The sequence below is a fragment of the Anopheles nili genome, chromosome 2, assembly GCF_943737925.1.
Source record: "Anopheles nili chromosome 2, idAnoNiliSN_F5_01, whole genome shotgun sequence".
NCBI classification, from domain to species: Eukaryota; Metazoa; Arthropoda; class Insecta; order Diptera; family Culicidae; genus Anopheles; species Anopheles nili.
In genome coordinates, this window is record NC_071291.1 from 44817428 (window position 1) to 44835700 (window position 18273).

Below are 18273 nucleotides of genomic sequence, written 5' to 3' on the forward strand. Positions count from 1 at the left end.
TCCGGAAGATACTCCTCGTGGGCGCCTAACCATGCGTTAATGGTGTGGCCTTCGTGTGCTGGCGTGTTCCTCACCAATGTTCAATGGGTGCATGTAGCTCTAGCATAAAGCCGCAAGGGTACGTCAGCATAGGGGTCTAGCATAGGAGCCAAAGTAGAGGGTTGGGAATTGGGCACAGCAGTGGGAAGGAGCCACCCACTGCGTGGCTGAACCGATTCCGAAAGTGGTCAACGGAGAAACAAAAAAAAACACGGAGAGGGAAACAAAAGCAACACAAACAGAAAGCAAATGGTTAAACGTGCGGAATGTGGCGGTAAGTTGAGGGTGCGTGCACGATGCGCGCGGTTACTTTCTCCGCTAATGCGCGCTTTTCGGAGACGCCAATGGGTGGGCGGGGTGAAAGGGGGGGGGGAGGTGGGGTTGTCAAGCGGGGGTTGAAAAATTTAGCAACAAAAAAGGAAAAAAAAAGCCACAGTAATGTGAACCACTGAAAAACCGGTCATGCGTTCACAGCTTATGCATGTGGGTTCGACCTGCACGTGGGGTTCATTAGAAGCTGCCACACGCACACACACACACACACACGCACCGCCCGTTTGTTGGCTAATAATGAGTTCATAGTTTTTGCGCTTCTTCAATCGAGTTTTTGGAACGAAACGCACGCAGCGAGATCGTGTGAGCCTTACCGATTGTTGGAATGCAAATCACAGTGCAGCCAGTTGTCGAAGCAACCAAGAAGAACGGACGGTTGCAGAGTCGTTGCTGTTGCTGTGACGTTTTTACTTTGCCCAATTAGCATCGCACGATGCACGATGATGATGATGGACGATGATCATTATCAACGGTATTCGACCTCGAGCGATCATCGTTTTTCCGTGGTTATCGGTGCTGAAGGTTTACGCAATTTTGTGCGCAAGATATTAACGAGCACCCGGGTAACGTCACCAACACGAGCAAATGCAGCCAACTAATGGAATGCCGTGACAAGCTTTGCCGATGGATCTACACACCCGCCAGTCGCGGATAAATACAATGAAAACACATAGTGTAAGAAAAGTGACAACCATTGTGTCGATTGGCGGCATCTAAGCACATAGTTATGCTACGCACGTCGATGAAACATGAAATCAGATTAAACACCATCAATAAGCGGTGGCTTTTCGCTCACGCTTTTGACGTTTCGATCTGCCAATTAAATGCATGGCAACAAGTGACACCCGATCGCGGATCGCAGTGTGATCACGGCGGTGCATTATTTACGGCCGGCTCGCACGAAAGATTGCAGTTCGTGTGACCTGCAAAACCACCACATCACAAGCGATGCGGTGAAAGCGTTGGGAAGCAAACCGGAATTGATTACAGCCCGGCTGATATGGTGCTGCCGGTTTTGGGGAGGATCGATATTTTTAAACGGTTTCCGATATTCGGCAACCGATCCAGTAACCTGAAACGCAGCGGAACACCGTCTACGATGAGGGCAATTTGGAACGGTGGTGTTCCGTATTCGCGCCTTGAAGCGAGCTTGACTTTACGTTCCGAGGCTCAAAGCGGCGTCCGCCATTGCTCTAGGCCGGCGATACCGTCATGGGGGCTTTAATTGTGCGTTGACTTTGGAAAGGTGCCAGCCTCCGAAGCCGAGCAGCTGCCTTCGACCCGTGGTGTACGCTGGTGTACGTGGATGCCGGTTGGGTCGGCCCCATATTTTAAGTAGGTCAGTGAATCGTATGCGTGATCGTTCGCTGCACCCGGTATTGCTACGATGCCGAAGTGACCGACCGCCGTGTTCGCGATCGTGATGCGAACGGATCTTTTTCGAGCGTCCACAGTGCGTAGTGGTAGCTAACCAAACCCCACACACTAACACACTGGCGGCAGAGCGTGTGGCCCGCATCCTAGGCGAGCGAAGCCAAATCATGCCGCATTGGGTGACCTTGTTTCGCCGCGCTCGAAAACTCTCTTTTCCACGTGCATTCTAGCTCCGTTTCGCTCGGTCGTTTTGGTTTCGGAATTTTTCTTGCCTTTTCCGACGGTGGCTGCCTGGTAACAGCACCGCACCGTATGGATCGATCACCAGTGTGTGCGTGTGTGTGTGTGTTGGCCCAGCATGATTACCAAACGCATAGTTGATCTAGGGGGTTTTTAGTGGCATTGAATGGATTGAAATGATAAGAGACTATTTAAGCTTTTTTCACCATTTCCTGCGAGAGTCCAGCGAGCATTGTTTGTATGTGAGTACACCGAACTTATTATATGCAAACTGACTGAACAAATACATCTATTTGCATATTAATATGAATTTAATCCAACAAATATTTGTGGTCATTTTTGACTTTTTCGTAAACTACCTGCTAATCTTGAGAATTAAATCGTTTGAATCGATTCATCTTTTTGGGGTACGGATGGTGAGAAAAGGTAGAAAATTAAACATCAATAGCAGCGATTTGGAAAGAAATTAAATTTTAGTGACGCAAGTTCTGTGCTTTCGCAAAACCGCAAGGGACGAATCTTTAAATAAACCGGTTTATTTCACGTCAGAGAACGTCCTTTGGGCTCAAGTTTTGTACGATTATCTACACTGTGTCGGATACCAGGAATTGGTTTGTCTTATGGTATACCGGTAAGGAAATCGTTCCTTCATTAGCCCGGAACCAGTTTGAACACATTTCGTCGAGACACCTTTGCTCATTAAAATTTAAAATAGCAGAAAAGCGAAAAGTTTTTATGTTAATTTTAACAAGAAAAAAAAACCTAATCGGAATGCGAAGGTTTCAACCTCCCACCAAGAATAGGCATAAGCTTCACGGAAGTTTGCAAACCGATCGCGAAACTACGTTTACAAAGCCGAGCTCATTAACATGAACATTTTACATGCCGACTTTACATAAAACTCCAACGCAGCTGTTATGTCAAAGAAACGACCGGTACCGGGTTCCAAAGGAGTTCGCATTCCATGCTACACAGAACGTTTCCATGAGCGGTTATGATAAACCAACGATCGCTCCCTAGCAGGGGATGACGAAAACCGCGATGACTTAAATGCTGCTAGAGACGCGAAACGCGCGAGTAACCAATACCCGTAGGCAATCCAGCAACGGACGGTTGACAGACACTTTTTCTATCTTAGTTTTTCGCCTTATTTCACCGTACGACTGCGATAGCACTAGATCCCACAACAACAGAACTCACATGACATAAGCCACCACGAGGGCATATCATACGAGAGCATCATGCACTTGGCAGCAATTGGATACTATTGCGTTATTGTGCCAGATCTCAGGACTCTCATGTTACACTCGCAGGGCTCGCCAGACGGCAGCCTGTGCTCCAGACAACAAAAAACGAAACAAACAACGAGAAAACAAAAACGATCAACATAAGTCATTAGTGACGTCACAGTAGGATTGCGAAACGAAAAAGGTGCGATCTGAAGAAGCCACGATCGAATCGGGCCGCGTGTTCATTTCATTTGGAGGGGGCAATTGGGTTGGGAAGCGAATGGCGATAAAGCCTGGCACGGCTTGACACCACATAAACAAGCGGAAAATAAAAAAAAAAACCGAAAGGAGCAAAGTGAATGGCACAATTTAGGGCTCATTTTGTTTTTTTGTTTGTTTGATTTGCTCCCTTTGGCGGCGTGCCCGGTGTGGCTGCGTGTTCGAACTGGGAACGGAACACAGGTTGGCCTGGTCGATCAATCAATCATAACGCAACCCACCACCCGCTCGTGCACCATTCCGTGCGCAATAATGTACTGTAAATTTTGAATTTCTTCCTCCCAGACGTGTACGGTTTTGCTTTGGAACACGCGTGAATTTCTGGTTATGCTGCGTCTTATGTAACCAAACTGTTGTTACCAATCACCCACCGTTGTTGGGTATTGTTTTGCAAAAAAAAGAAGCAAAATTATTTAAAAATATGTAGGTAGCAAGGAAAAACGTTTATGTTGCGCGACTTATGTAACTTTAAAGATAACTATTTTAGGAAAGATTTAGAAAGGGACACACACACACAATAAATTTAGCTCGCTTAAGACACTTTTTGTTACTGTCACCTGGTTTTGGTTAATATTAGCAAGTAGAATAAAATATCATAAATAAATTATGCAAAAAAAAAAACAGATACAACACCAAGGTTTGTATCGGTGCAATATGCTTTTTACAACTTGAAATTTTACATTCCACCTATGCCGTTCAAGAGCAGAAGAATTCGTTACTTAGAACGTTTTTCACGATGGTACGATAATTTGTGACACCAGAAAGTTCTTCATTTCACACGCAACGCAGCTCCACCACACAAGCATCAATTATCCACAACGATCCAATTGTCGTCTAGGCTGGGTATTTCCCATCGACTTGCCCGGGAGCGAAAGCACATCCAGTTATTCCAGTTCCAGGACAACGACCCAACTAGTGTTTCAGCTTCGCTAAGAACACACATTTTAAACCGTGATATTTTCACTACTACACACACCTCCTTGTAAGGCACATCAATTTACGTCAACGGCCATAAAAGCTGGTGCGAAGTTATAAAAAGAAAGCTTAACAACCATAACCACAACTGGCGAGTCTGCACGAAATCACAGATCAATAGCATCCAGCCGTTGTATTATCTTTGTCGTACTCTTTCTTTGACGTCATTCCAAGCAACGGCAGGATGCGTCCATCTAGATCTGGAGAAGGAAAAAGGGTTGGGAAATTCCGACCCCCCAAGGATCTGGCTGCTAAGAACGAACAGGTTTTGACGAACCTCCGCGAGTAACGAAGCACTAATGGCAACGATCGCTGGGCAGGACTGCTTGTCCTTGAACCGGAGCCACAACATCACGATCGTCATCAGTCGTGCAGATTATGAGCTGCTTCTTCGCGGGAATGCAGCAGAGTTTATGCTTACGCAAGTGGCATACTAATGGCGGTATCGTGGCCTGCAAAACGACGACATTTGTTCTTTGTGTGACGTCCAACCGTAGTCAGGGTGAAGCTCTTGAAACGAACAATACATCTTGATCCTCACACGCCCGCGGGTAGTAGATCTTACGCGAATTAAACCCCCCTCTAGGTTTCACTGATAAGGTCGTGGGAAAGCCGTCCGTTCTTGGTTCTTTGTTTAAATACCTTCGATCCTACGGTTTTGCCATGACAACCTCTGAGGAGAACCCTTCGATCATTCATTCATCCCCACTTTCCGGCAACTTGCGGGTTTCTCGAAACTCCGCATACCAAACGATAAACGGGTGTGGCACCGACAAGATGCAACTGTTTGCGCAAGTTCTTTGCAGAAGCACGAGCACTCGACCCTTTCAACTACCTTCTGCATGCAACCTAGTCGATTACAGCCGGAGGTCATCCGTGGTGGGAGATCATCATTTCATGCTACCGCGAACGCCTGCATCGCTTCGGGGTTAGGGTTTTTTTTGCGCCACCCGTGGTTTGGATGATCGTCGGAAGGGATCTTCCTGCAGCACGTTACACCACTGCACGACGCGCGAGAGTGAACTTGATTGCAGGCTAGAAGGCTGCGACCGATATCTAGTCGATTACGACGCGATCGCACCACGGTGGCGTTACTAATAGCGATCGCAAACTGATGTGGCCTATGTGGCTACCCTTGACTTCCTTCCACGCTTTGGCAAAGTCATTCGAAAAGGGTGGCTACGTGCGAAACACACTCCGGGAGTCTCGACATTCGCCGCTAGGCATGTCGCACCATATGCAAACGGAACGCCTCTCTATTTCGACGGCATCTGCCGCAGAGTTCATTTGGAAATCGAAGATTCGCACAATCTCGAAAGGGCAGATCTCGATGGACTCGAGCACTCAAGTGCTACTAGAATCTCTTGCGAAGCTTCGAACCTGCTACGTGCAAATGGGCACGCTTTAGGGGCACGATTAAGGCAGTGTCGCGTGTTGGCTGAGATCGCATGAACGGAATGAACTTTTTCAAATTTCAAAACGGCATGACCGAGTGGATTTATCAACCTGCTCGCGATGTTCATCGTTCACAAAAATGGCAGAAAATGATGGCTGATTCAGCCATGCTCACAGGACTGCCACTCTTGGCCTGGTGTGTTTGCTGGCCCAGAGTGGCTCAGGGAAACTCCCAGCCATGGTCCGCCCGTTTTGTCTCGGTCGATTTCAATTTCAAGTGCGAGTGAGCCAACATGTTTGCTTTCCAATCGTCGGCGTACGTTTCCCAACGATTTTGTGTGGATTCTCCCAAATCCAAGCGCTGAAATTATCATCACCGCCCGCCACAAATGGAACCTTGACCGTTTTCACCGGCCACCGAGCAGGTTTTGGATCGTTTAGCGCCAGTTACGGCGACCGTGAAAGCCTTTCGGCGTGCGCGACAAGCGGAGTCAAAGTCCCTTCCCCAGTAGCAGCAACACGTCGGAACATCCCCAATGCTGAACTGTATTCCAAAGCCGAGGGTGCTAAATACCGTCTAACGCCCAAAGCAAATGACACGCCATCGGCTACGTGGAGTTCTGTGGTGTGTTTCATTTGGTTCCACACAGACTGACGATCTTTCTGGCACCGGTTGGTTAAAGGGCGCTTGGAAACAACAGCCTGACAGCAGGTTCTGCACGTGGTGGGAAATAGATGAATTTGAACGTAGAGAAAAAGGTGTTGGACAGGAAACGCCTCACTTTCGAGCGCCAACGAGGACACCCGCCTGATTCGAAGGTCGTACAAAATTCAAAGAAGTCAGCTTTGAACCCCAACACAAACTGATTCAAAACATCGGTGACCGTACTTACCAAGAATGTACTTCGATCCCAGCTTTTGCAGGTTGCAAAAGTGATAGTAAACGTACAGGATGGCCGTCCCGCGTACCACCATCATCAGGATAACGTCGATGATGTTCCGTTCGGCATCCTCGCAGTTCAGCATAACACCATCGACGGTACGTTGTCCATGTCCATAGCGCCAGCTCGGACAAGCCTGCATCCGTTCCTCACCAACGGGCGGTTGATGGGACGCATCGGCCGTACCCTTCTCGATCGTGATAATGCAGGCCGTCATCGTGACCAATGCCACGATCACCTCCCACGGATGGGAGGCACAGAATTCACCGTGCGCACGAAACACCCGCCCGAAACGCATGGTAGGGCTGGCGGCTGTAGTTTAGGGCTTTAGGGTGAAGTTTGCAGTTCACGACACGCAGGGCAGGGCAGGTGTTGTGGCTTTGACCTTTACGATTCACTCCCACCCAAACAGCACACACTCTCACACACGCACGCACGCACACAATCACCGTGGTGCAAACACGCAAAACACGCTGCTCAGAAAGTGGCCTCAGGAAGTGCAGCCGCCGGCCGGTTTGGTACGCGGCAACGGCACAAAAGTAGGTCCTCGTGAATTTAGGGTACGAAATTAGAAACGTATCTGCATGGCGACCGGCGAACGTGTCAGACCCGGAACCGGAAGAGCACGGCACCCACACTGCCTTAGATCACGATCACGATACTCGAACCACTCAACTATCTCGCAGGAAAGCACGATCACGCCTGCTTTTGGGCACGTCTTCTTCGCTCAACCGCGGATCGATAATTTCGGCGGTCCACTCGAAAGGTCCATATCCGGCCTCGCGAGAGAGCGCAAGATCACGAGAGAGAGAGGGAGAGCGTGCGCGCACGATCTTGAGCGCGAGAGCGAGTGCGGTGGTTTTGTCTCACTTTTCGTGCGTGCGTGAAACACACCACAGACCCGATACTCGGCGGCTGAGATGAAACGTGGCGCACACTTCTACACCGTAGCGCGGTTTCGACGCGACTGAGCCCGCGATCGCGATATCTTCAGCCTTTCAGCCTTTTCGGCTTGGGAAACGATCGGTGTGCGATCCGTCGGATGGATGCCGCCGTACTTCTGCTGCCTTTGCCTCTGCTTCTGTCTCTTCGCTCGTACGTCGTATGGCGGATCAATTCGAGCCTGCTGTTCGATATGTCGTCGTACGTTGAGTCCGGCCGCAGGACGTCGCGAATAAAGCGCGTGAACTTTGTATGCAAACCAGCGTGGAGGTTTACCCTACCAGAGCGCTGAGGTTATCGGTAACAGATGCCCGCAACAGGAAGACGTGTGGCTGAAAATAGACAAGACATAATGTGGCGTAAATATTGAGCCCAAATCATGTCGACTAAAGCGAGCTGGAAGTTTCCATAAAGTTGCACTCGCACGTGATGGAGCCTGGAACAGTATGAACACTTCGAATGGGTAGGATGGATATGATAATGCGCTAAAGATCAATCTGCTGCCACTTCCGTGTGGGGGCATGTTTGAATTCTTTAAATGGTACGAATGACAATCCACAGGAACGCTTTGTATGCAGGGAGCTAAAAATAAATGCCACTTATCTAACCCGTTATCTGCCGCTGGAGCACGCCAGAGGTAGAAGATGAAAATCTGGTTCTTTTTGTGGAGAATTTGAAGTCTTGCGCCTGATGTATTGTCTAGTGACAGTTTGTTTCTACCTTCCATGAATTTGGATTACCAGTGCGATCACAATACGATTGATCTACTGTCGTTCTTGGGACAGCGCATCGTGAACCTCAACAGAATTTGTTTATCAAGCGTTTATGCGGCGGTCTTAGATTCGAATCCATTTGCAGCGTCTTCACAGGAGCGCAAATTGCGTCTCCAAACATTGAGCAATTCAAACCGAAAAAAAAAAACAAAAATTAGCACTACGAGGCTTGAGAAGCCTTAGCAAATCAAACGAGCGGGAGTATTTTGCCCCTGAGGTGAGCCGATTCATCGATAGCAATGTTGAAAACGCAATACCACGATCCATTATTAGATAATAGATTCATGGTGGCTTCATTCACGGTTCCAACCAGCAGCTGGATCTTCGTCGATTGAAGCATTGTGGGAAGTTATGTACAAGGCCAACGTATGCACGGACACACACACACGCACACATCCGTGTCCGTGCTGACGATCCTCCGACGGTGGGCAACTCGTCCCCAGAGCAAGGTGTGCATAACTCATCTCAAACCAATGGTACATTGGCCGGAGCATGAAGCAGTTGGTGTCACGGTGGTCTGGCAACCTTCGTGCAGAGATTGGACTAATATTTGCTCAAGTTCTCACATGTTATTTATACGTTATTGCGGAAGTTTGGCACCACTTCGTCTCTTATCGACTTAAAAGCTCCTATGGTGCCTCAACACCGTCGTCTGATGGTACAGTGGAACGTTCCATTACGGTTCGATTTGAATGTGTTTTCACATGATCGAGGTATGGGATCAGTTAGAACGTTTAAAAGAATCAATGATCTTTTGGGAGGTTGAGTTTTGGCAATTCGCCCGAAGTAAATGAGATAGAACATGATGTTTTACTCTAGCAAACAATAAATAGTTCAGAAAAAAGCTCCAGTTAGAAACCATCCAGATCCAATGAGCTCAACGAATCGAAATTAAACCTTACAAATTGCATCGCTGCTACGTTAATCGCAAACAGAGATTTATACGTTCTCAGAAATTGCACCGGGTGACTAATAAAGTACATTTTTGCTCCTTTCGCCTGCGGATAGATGCTACCAACAAAAGGCAGGCAACGCTAAACAACAACACCAAACTGAAACACTTTACCGGTAACACGTTGCAGACATAGCCGATATTTACGAGTTCACGACCTGAGCCACGTCCCTACTTGCCCAAATCAACAATTCATTCGTTCTTTGGCGGAAAATGGCCGATATTGAAACCATATGGTGGACCGATTTGGTGGCAAAATAAACAATCGAAATCTGTACCTCCCGAAGGTGGGATATCGCGCAGATTTCATTAAGCATGCGTGCGCTGCTGCAGAGAAAAAAAGTATGAATCATTTCGATCGTACCGAAACGGGTTTAATTGGGTTGGGTGCAAATTTGCGTCAAATGTTTTACGACACTTTCCCTCGAAGGTACGAAGCTCATGAGAGCTTCAGCAACAAAAAAAAGGTGTTGATAATGATTCCACGTTTCCCTAATTACCAGGATCATCAGCCGGTTTTGGGGTTGTGTTCTCTCTGTTCAGAAGGTATTTTGCATCGACGCAATTTGATAATGAACCCGAACCAGCTGGCTAATTGCCGCGGAAACCATTCTGGTAGTTCGTCATAGCTATCCAGCAATTAGGCAGAACGCAATCAAACACTGACGTAAACGATTTATTTTTTCATTCTTCAAGCAGCATCTCAAGCGGCAAGCCACAGGCAAACAGTCCTGTGGAGGAGTTTCTGTGCATCAATCACTTCACAATTGCATATGGGTTTGACTTTACGAAAATAGAACCTGTTGCCACACTGCGGGCGGCGCCTTGCTGTTGCTGCTGCTGCTTCTACTGTTACTATCGATCTCATTTGGCAAGCACTTTTCGCCTCAATCGAGCAAAACCCACCGCAGGGAAACTCGAGGGAAAATTGTTGCGTTGCAGCGGGTCAGCTCACAATTACCAACGGAAATGTTTACCTCCAGGCGCAAACGCCGGAACAGTGTTTGTTTACGTTTCAAAAGCGGACCTCGACGCCTCCTCGACGATCTCTTCTTGAGGAACGCTTGGCCGCAGAAACATGAGTCTTAGCAGACTCGCGGTGTAGTGGATGCTGGTACTTTGCAAATGCGCATGTGGGTGAGCATTTATCAACCTCGGATAAATAAAATAACCGCGCTTTTTTTAACTGAATGGAATGAAAATTAATTGCGTTCATTTTGAACTTGCACCAAATTCGTAACTACGAGATTGCAACGTAGTTATGTTTTTGGGAGAAAGGCTTAACCTTACCTGAATCCCGGCAGCACATTTCATCTAAAGCAGACACATCTTCGACGCGATGCTTCATGCTTCTGCCAGCATCTACGCTTTGGGTACCAGAGCGATCTAGATACCAGATTTAGCCAATATTTCTGAGAACAATTTAGACATATTTGCAACGACAGCAGGTTATTGCAGCGGTTTTATGACGCACATCAGACATGACGTGCTTCTATGGAACTTCAACAAATTTTGTACAGATGCTAAACTGTACAATAAATTGAAAATAAATTACATTTAAAATTTATAAGCCACATTGGTGCATAATTCAGATACATTGTATAGTACTGTTAATGCCTAAAGGTGCTAAAATAATAGCAACGTCCAGATATGAGTTAAGCTTGTAAATAGTTCTTCCTTCCTCGACCGTCGAGCGAATCTTCTTTTCGAACTAACCATCATTGCTCGCAGCTTATGGTGACACCCTCGAAACCGGTTATAGGTGTGGTTTGCCGGTTTGGACAAAAGAAACGCATGAAATATGAATGTCCACTCGCCAAGAATCGCAGCTCATATTTGCTTAATCGCAAGGTGCGGTGATAAAAGGACCGACTGCGTGAGATCGATTCAAGATAATGAACAAACGATAGCCACAAAAAAAATCCCACACGTCGCAGACGAAGAGGAGTCATCTGCCTGGTTCGTGTACAACTGAGCTGTTTCGACGAAACAGACAAACCCCGAGCGTGAGCAACGCGTTAGAAGGTTGGGGATATCTTCGTTCGTTTGCTCATGCTCGTCGGTCTATGAGATGACGCGCTTACTAGCAACCATTCCGGTTAAAAAGGCAAATAAACGCCGCTGCCATCGTGGCATTGCCGCGATTCATTGAGAGAATACTAATGGAACCGACCGGTCTGCTTCCTGCTTTCTGAACCTGGTGACAATTTGGTGACGATCGTCTCATCCTGCTGATGTGGATCCCCTGAGTTTTGTCACTTCGGCACACCCCTTTTTTGTGGGTGTGCTTCCCCATCGGATGACACATCAGGGTTGGTTTAATCCACGACAAACGAAGCCCTTACTTGCAAGGATCTAGCGCATGTCCTAGTTGCGCTTTTAAGATCCGGCTGGAATCGGCTCGTCTTAGTTTGTTCGTTTCTCCCGACAATCCATCAATTTCAGTTTTTTTGCCGAAAAAATCACGCAGATAACTGTGAAATGCGACGATACCGCTGATAACTGCCCACAATGCTGCCCGTTGATTCAAACGAACCCGCTGGTGATGAACGTGCTAAAAGCATCGTCCCCACCTATGCTCGATCATGACCTTCGTGGTTGAACACCAACAGACCCGTTGAAGGCGTTGTTCGATCACTTATGACATTTTGTCCACCACCAGAGGTTTGGCTAGTGACTCGCGACTTGTTGCTAACCGGCCGGAATGGTGGTCGTAGGAAAATTTATTCATATACTTTTATTGATTAGCTTTCATCTAGGCTCCAATCTCTCACCCCTACAGCTGGATGCTGCACGTGTTCGGCAGCTAAAAGCCTAAACTCGAAAATCATTTGTCTTTCGCGGCTTTGGACCGGCTTACCGCGCCTCGAAAGCGGATGTAGCGCACCCAGGTTTGTGTGGCACGGGGGTGATTGAAACTCCTCTGTCCCACGGCCACCAGCACCGGACTCAAAAGACGAGGCCTCAGCTGTGTACCGTAAAATAGCAGCCTCCACCGCCCGGGTGCCTGCCAAGGGTAACCAAAATATCAATGACACCCGATGTCGTAACGTGGCGATCTAGCGAAGAATCATTTGAATTTTTATTGACCCACCAATAACGTAAATTCCTACGGTTTTCTTTCTCTCGTACGCCTCCCGCGATAGGGGCGTGAGCGTGCGCTCGCTATTTCTTGGGAAGCGTTTTCCCAGCGTTTCGTACCGACCAACCAGTTCCTTAACGGGAAAGAGGGTCAATGTCTTTGTGGGAAAAAATTTGCATGTCGATGAAAAATGAGTCTTCCTTTTTTTTGTTTTTTTTTTTTCGTTGACTCCACCGATAAGTCAAACCGATCTCGGTTTTGTACTGATTAGGAAACGTGCGCCACCCTCGGCAGAGCCACCGGTATCGCAGGGAGGTTTGTTACGAAACGTAGGCTCGATCCTTCACAAGGGTCACGCCTTGTCCGCCTTGAGCGCTGGTGAAGGTTTTCTTTTTATTTTTTTTTGAAACCATCCGGTGGACACGTGGGCAACCTTCCTTTCGGTCAGGGATCGTTGAAGTTTTCAAACCGACCTGTGACTCGTTTCAAACTGGATTGAAGATCCACACACATACGCAGAGAGTGGGGCACAGGGCTAAGACAGTCAGGGCTAAGGCTACTCAGCCCCGAAAGCCCACCTTTTGGAAGGCAAACACGTACGGGTGTATGATTTCCATCTGTTTGTAACGGTTCGATCGCGAAGGACTCGACGATTTATAAGCTTAATTAATTTTATAGCAGCACGTTACTCTGCTCTACTTAGCAGATCGTGGCAGCACCGGAAAGGCCCATTTCCGAAACCACCGAAATGTGAGGTTTTATACTTTCTCTCAAATGAACAGTTGCTACAAGAAAAAGTCCCACGTTATACTTCTCCAGGAGTAAAAGGAGAACGAATGTCACCCGAACGCGACAAGGAAGATGTTGCACCCCACGCCAACGGTAAAAGGAGGTCCACCTGAGAAGCATATCGTTCAATGCCTGAGGCACCACAGACTGGGCCATGTTTTTAAAGCTTCCAAATGAGGATCGATGTCCTACCTATATGGCATTGGCTGCCCAAAAAAATCAACAACGGGTCAAAAGCACAGAACAACGAGAGATACGCATAAAAAGAGAAAGAGCCATTTTTCGATCTTCACCGATTCCGTCGTATCAATTTGCGAGGTTTTGAGGGCAATACTTTAACAACGATAAGGTCTGTTAATAACCTACTTCTGATCCTGTTTGTCCTCCGAAATTAGCAATAAATTTAACAATTTCCGATCAACCTCATAGCGGCTCGTTACTTGTGGTGCATGCCGTTTTCCTTTCCCAACATTCGATGCTTTCCCCTTTTTTTTATCAACCTGCGTGTCCCGCACACAGCCGAGATGCTTCCCTCACGCACACACTTCGGCGCGTCGTTGCGCGGCGGCAAAAGTCAATCCGGTTCGTCCGTTTCCCGCGAGAAAGTGCCGCGCAAAATTCGAAAAAGTGAAACTCTTTTGATGACCCACATTATTGGTTTCCGAATGCGGACAGCTGGCCCCATCGGAACGGAGCAGTTTGCAAGCTTTACAACATGGCGGTGCTGAGATCAAAAACTTTACCTTTTGGCAACGTAAAAGACGCATCACCAATATCACTCGTCGTTAGAATAATTGTCGCAGCTTTGTACAATTTTGTTGTGTCAACATTTTCCCTCTACCCGTAGTGATGCGTTCGGATTCCATGTCCCAAATCCCGAGATCCGGTTGGAGCTTTTTGTGTCGCGCGAAGCTTTCGTAGATTATCAATCGATCGCAAGTTCGTAAAGCTTGAGCTACCCAGAATAAGAGAGATCGCGATCGCGTCCAATGTTGCCGTTGTGACTGTCGAGTTAAGCTCAAGTTCAGGCCGTTGATTGGACCGTGAAAATCTATCGCTTGAGACAGAAGTTAATGGATCCAAGAGCCGGATACGGTTAACAAGCACTCGTCTCGGGCGGTACTGCCGTCCATTAACCTTCCAAACACTCGCAAACACTTGCAGCACATGAGCACGAGTGCGCTTGTGGTACGTTTTCTCACAACCACACAAATTGCTGCTCATAAAACAATAGGACCATAAAAGTGCCTCCCAGAGTTGCCAGACAGAAGCACATCTGTCACAGCTTTCTTGCATCGTGAGCCTGGGCGTGAAAGATCCGTGACTGCCGCGTGAATACATTAGTTACCGCATTCCAGATAACCGCTGGTGCTGGTGACGACGACGGTTCAGGACGTTTGTCCTACTTCCCTGGCGGGTGAGATGAAAGCGAATGCGATGAAAAAAAAATCCACCGTAAGGGCTAGACGCTCGCAACGGAAAAGCATCCCGTTGCAGCAGTACGAAAGATCGCAGAACAAAGGAGAAAAGCGTTGCCCGAAGGCGGCGTGGGCTGATGCGTTTGCCAAACCCACCAAAAACAGCCACCGCGCGTGCACTACGTGGCAATCACACACGTAGGCACACCTTTGCGGTGCAATTGCTGTTAATGATAAAATAAAACATATTCGGAAAAGAAACCTGCGTGTAAAGCGGGGCTCAGCGAAGTCTGAAACCCGCGGCATTGAACGCGAAAGGAAGACGAACGCGCGCGCGCGCGCGCGCGCGCCAAGAAAGTGAAAGTTACGTCACGTTGTGTGTAGGGTTGTGATTGTGTGGTTTCGACTGCGCCGTCGTCGGAGAGCTTCAAACTCTCCACCGATGAGATGGATGACATCTCTGAGTCGGAGTGAGCGCGTCTCGATCACGATCGTCTGGGAACTGGTTGACGTAGGGTTAATCAACTGTCAGCGGCCGTCGGTGCCAAAAGTAGAGTCCTCGGTTGTTCCGGTTGCTTCGATTGAAAACAAAAAACGACAACAACCAGCCAGCCTTGAAGAGACAAAAACGGTTTGCGCTTGCTGACGGTTGTCATACGCCGTGTGTTGTTTTATGGCACTTCGAAAATTTGACATCTTCCGATAGTAAATGTCTGATGCAATGTTTACAGGATGGCTCTATCACCCTAACAAATTAACGCAGCTGTCTTGGATGGGCAGCCATTGCACCGTGAGGCCGTGTTTACCGAACGCATTGCATTTTCCAACATCTCATTAACCCAAAGAGAGACAGAGAGAGAAAGAGAACCATGGCCCCCAGACTCAATCGATCAAGCCATACAGCTCCCGACAATGTCTTCACTTTCATTCGAATAAGGTGCCAAAACGATTACGCCATACCTTCGCTTCGAGACCTTCATATTGCTCTGCAGCTCTCCCCTCCCGAGCGTAATTCGTCCTTTTTATCATTCCTTTTGCTGCAAATCAGGCGGAGTTATGGCCGAAAGCAACACCAGCAACAAGCTGTCCCGCCGTTTGATTGCGATTTTTTCGGTTACCGGTAGATTCATTCAAGTTTTTCGCGTCCCAGTCGGACGATCGTCACCGTCATTGCGACCACTTTGTGGGCCCCGTGTTTTCGTCATCCTCTCCACAATCCGGTAAACCGGTCGTGCGGTCGATTCCGTATGTGTGTGTGTGTTTGTGCGGAATTGACGACTGCGTAATCGGGGCACACCCCAGAAGTAGCCTGGGGAGAAATAGAGATATGCCATCCTCGAAACCGATCGGTTGGGTTCACACCCTTCATCCTCAGGTTGCGTGTGATAGCCAGGTGGCGCGTAGTGGTATCAAGAGACCATACACGGGTGAGAATATGGCACAAGTATGCCAGCTCGCTTGTCAAACGCACACACACACCTGAGGATCACTGCTGATGCGCGTGCTTCGCACCAAACGATCGCTGAACCGTGAGCGCGATGATGTTGTCCTCTTCCCAGCGTGATTGGTTAATCGCGTAATTTTACACTACCACCCGATACACATACCGGTGGCGCTGTTTTGCTCCTTCGATTTTGCGCCCCCATCTTGCCAAACCGCGAGTGTTGGGGTTTCGGTGTAAGGCAAACCAAGTCAGCCCACCTGCGTCGATGCAACGGCTTTGGTAGGTATGTTCAGCCCAACTCAGGCTTCGCCCGCCCTGGACATGGCTCTGGACGAGTGAGTTGCAGGGGAGCGGGTTAGCATCAGAGCGAGGGGTTGAAAAAAATGCTACCAACTGAAAATGAACGAAAAAAAAACTAAACAAACCGGCAGTGCAAGTGCAGCACATATTCATTGCCTACGACACTGGCAGCCGACCAGTTTGGACATGGTGTGCAATTGTTTCTTCTCTCTCTCTCTCTCTCTCTCTCTCTCTCTTTCTCTCTCGCTCGCTCTCTTCACTTTTCGTACGTCGGCACTGCAATTGCACGCTTCGGCAATAATCGATGGCGATGCAATTCCCTCCCCAAACGTTGTAATGCGATCTGCAGCACGATCCGTTTGGGGTTGAGTGTCGTTTAAAAGGCGCTACAGAGAGACTGGCTGCCCGTTTGTTTGGTCGGCGTAATTACCCATGGTGGAATGTGCCAAAAATCAAATACAATATTTTCCTCATGTCAACCGTGCAATTGCCCACTACAAATTGATGAACCGTTGGTCATAACACACGCGCCCCTACATGCGCGGGTTCAATAAATATCTTCCAGCACAATTTGTAGCAGAGGAGTTTTGATTGATTGAAAATAAAACAAAAAGGTAACGAAACCGACCGACGCGCCAACCGAAAATAACATATAAAGAGTGGCCCATTAAAACTCACTTTTACTTTTCACCCCGCACATGGTTCGCCGCGACGTGCCCGGCACGATTTCGAGCTTCTTAAAGCTGACCGTTGGCTGAAAGGAAGTGGCCCAAAGCTTGTGGCCAACCCGTGGAATGGAGCTGAAATGTCATTAATACCGAAAATAAATGGCCACGAAGTGCGGCAATGGGCTACGATGGATAAATATAGCATGCGTGAACAATACACCTGTGGCACACGACACCGTTACGATGGGTAACGCAAGTTTCACGCAACGTTACAAAACTACCCCCGACATGCGGGTGGTGCCGATAAGAAGTGGCCATCATACCACTAAACGGCCATCGGCCACGTGGCGTCTTCCGGGTTTGGGTCCAGAGACAAACGACACGGTGGAGGTTAGTGTTCATTCAGGCTTTATCCCACGAATTCTCGCGTTTGAAATCCGCATACAAACGGTCCGATTAGGGGATGAAAAATGAAACGAAGCAAATTTATATTCACCCTGGGTGTTGGGGCTTAGCAAAATGCCTTATAAACGGGAGGGAGGGAGGTAGGGAAGAGGTGGAAAAAACACACATCCACATACTTCGTGCAACACCTCCTTGCACGGCACCAGGGGAATACTTAAGCCATTCCAACGTCACCCAATCGACGGGGAGGGAGCATCCTGCGATCGATCCTATCGCTCGTTCGATCGATCAATCGATCGATGGAAGTAGCCAGCGTGTACGTGCACACTTATCAAAATGCGCTGAAGTGATCCAAAACTTTAATGGCACTGTGCTCGACTGCCAACGCAGGATGATGTAACAACGGTGACCACGGAAAGGGGTGCGTGTGATCGTGCTGCTGGTAACGGTACAAACGCGCGTTGTTTCGATGATTGTTGATTGGGCATTTTTTTTTTCTGCGATCGGTTTTTGCTGCTGATGTTTCATACGTGCATTTAGCGAACGAGCTGTAGCGTTTCCACAGGATTCTCCGACATCCGTGTTGACGAGGTCAAACTGAGGCTTTGTTCGCACCTCGTCGACGATAAATCAACCTGTCTCGCCGTCGCAACGTCCCAAAAACCGCTCCCATGTGTACTCGAGTGCTGTGGCCA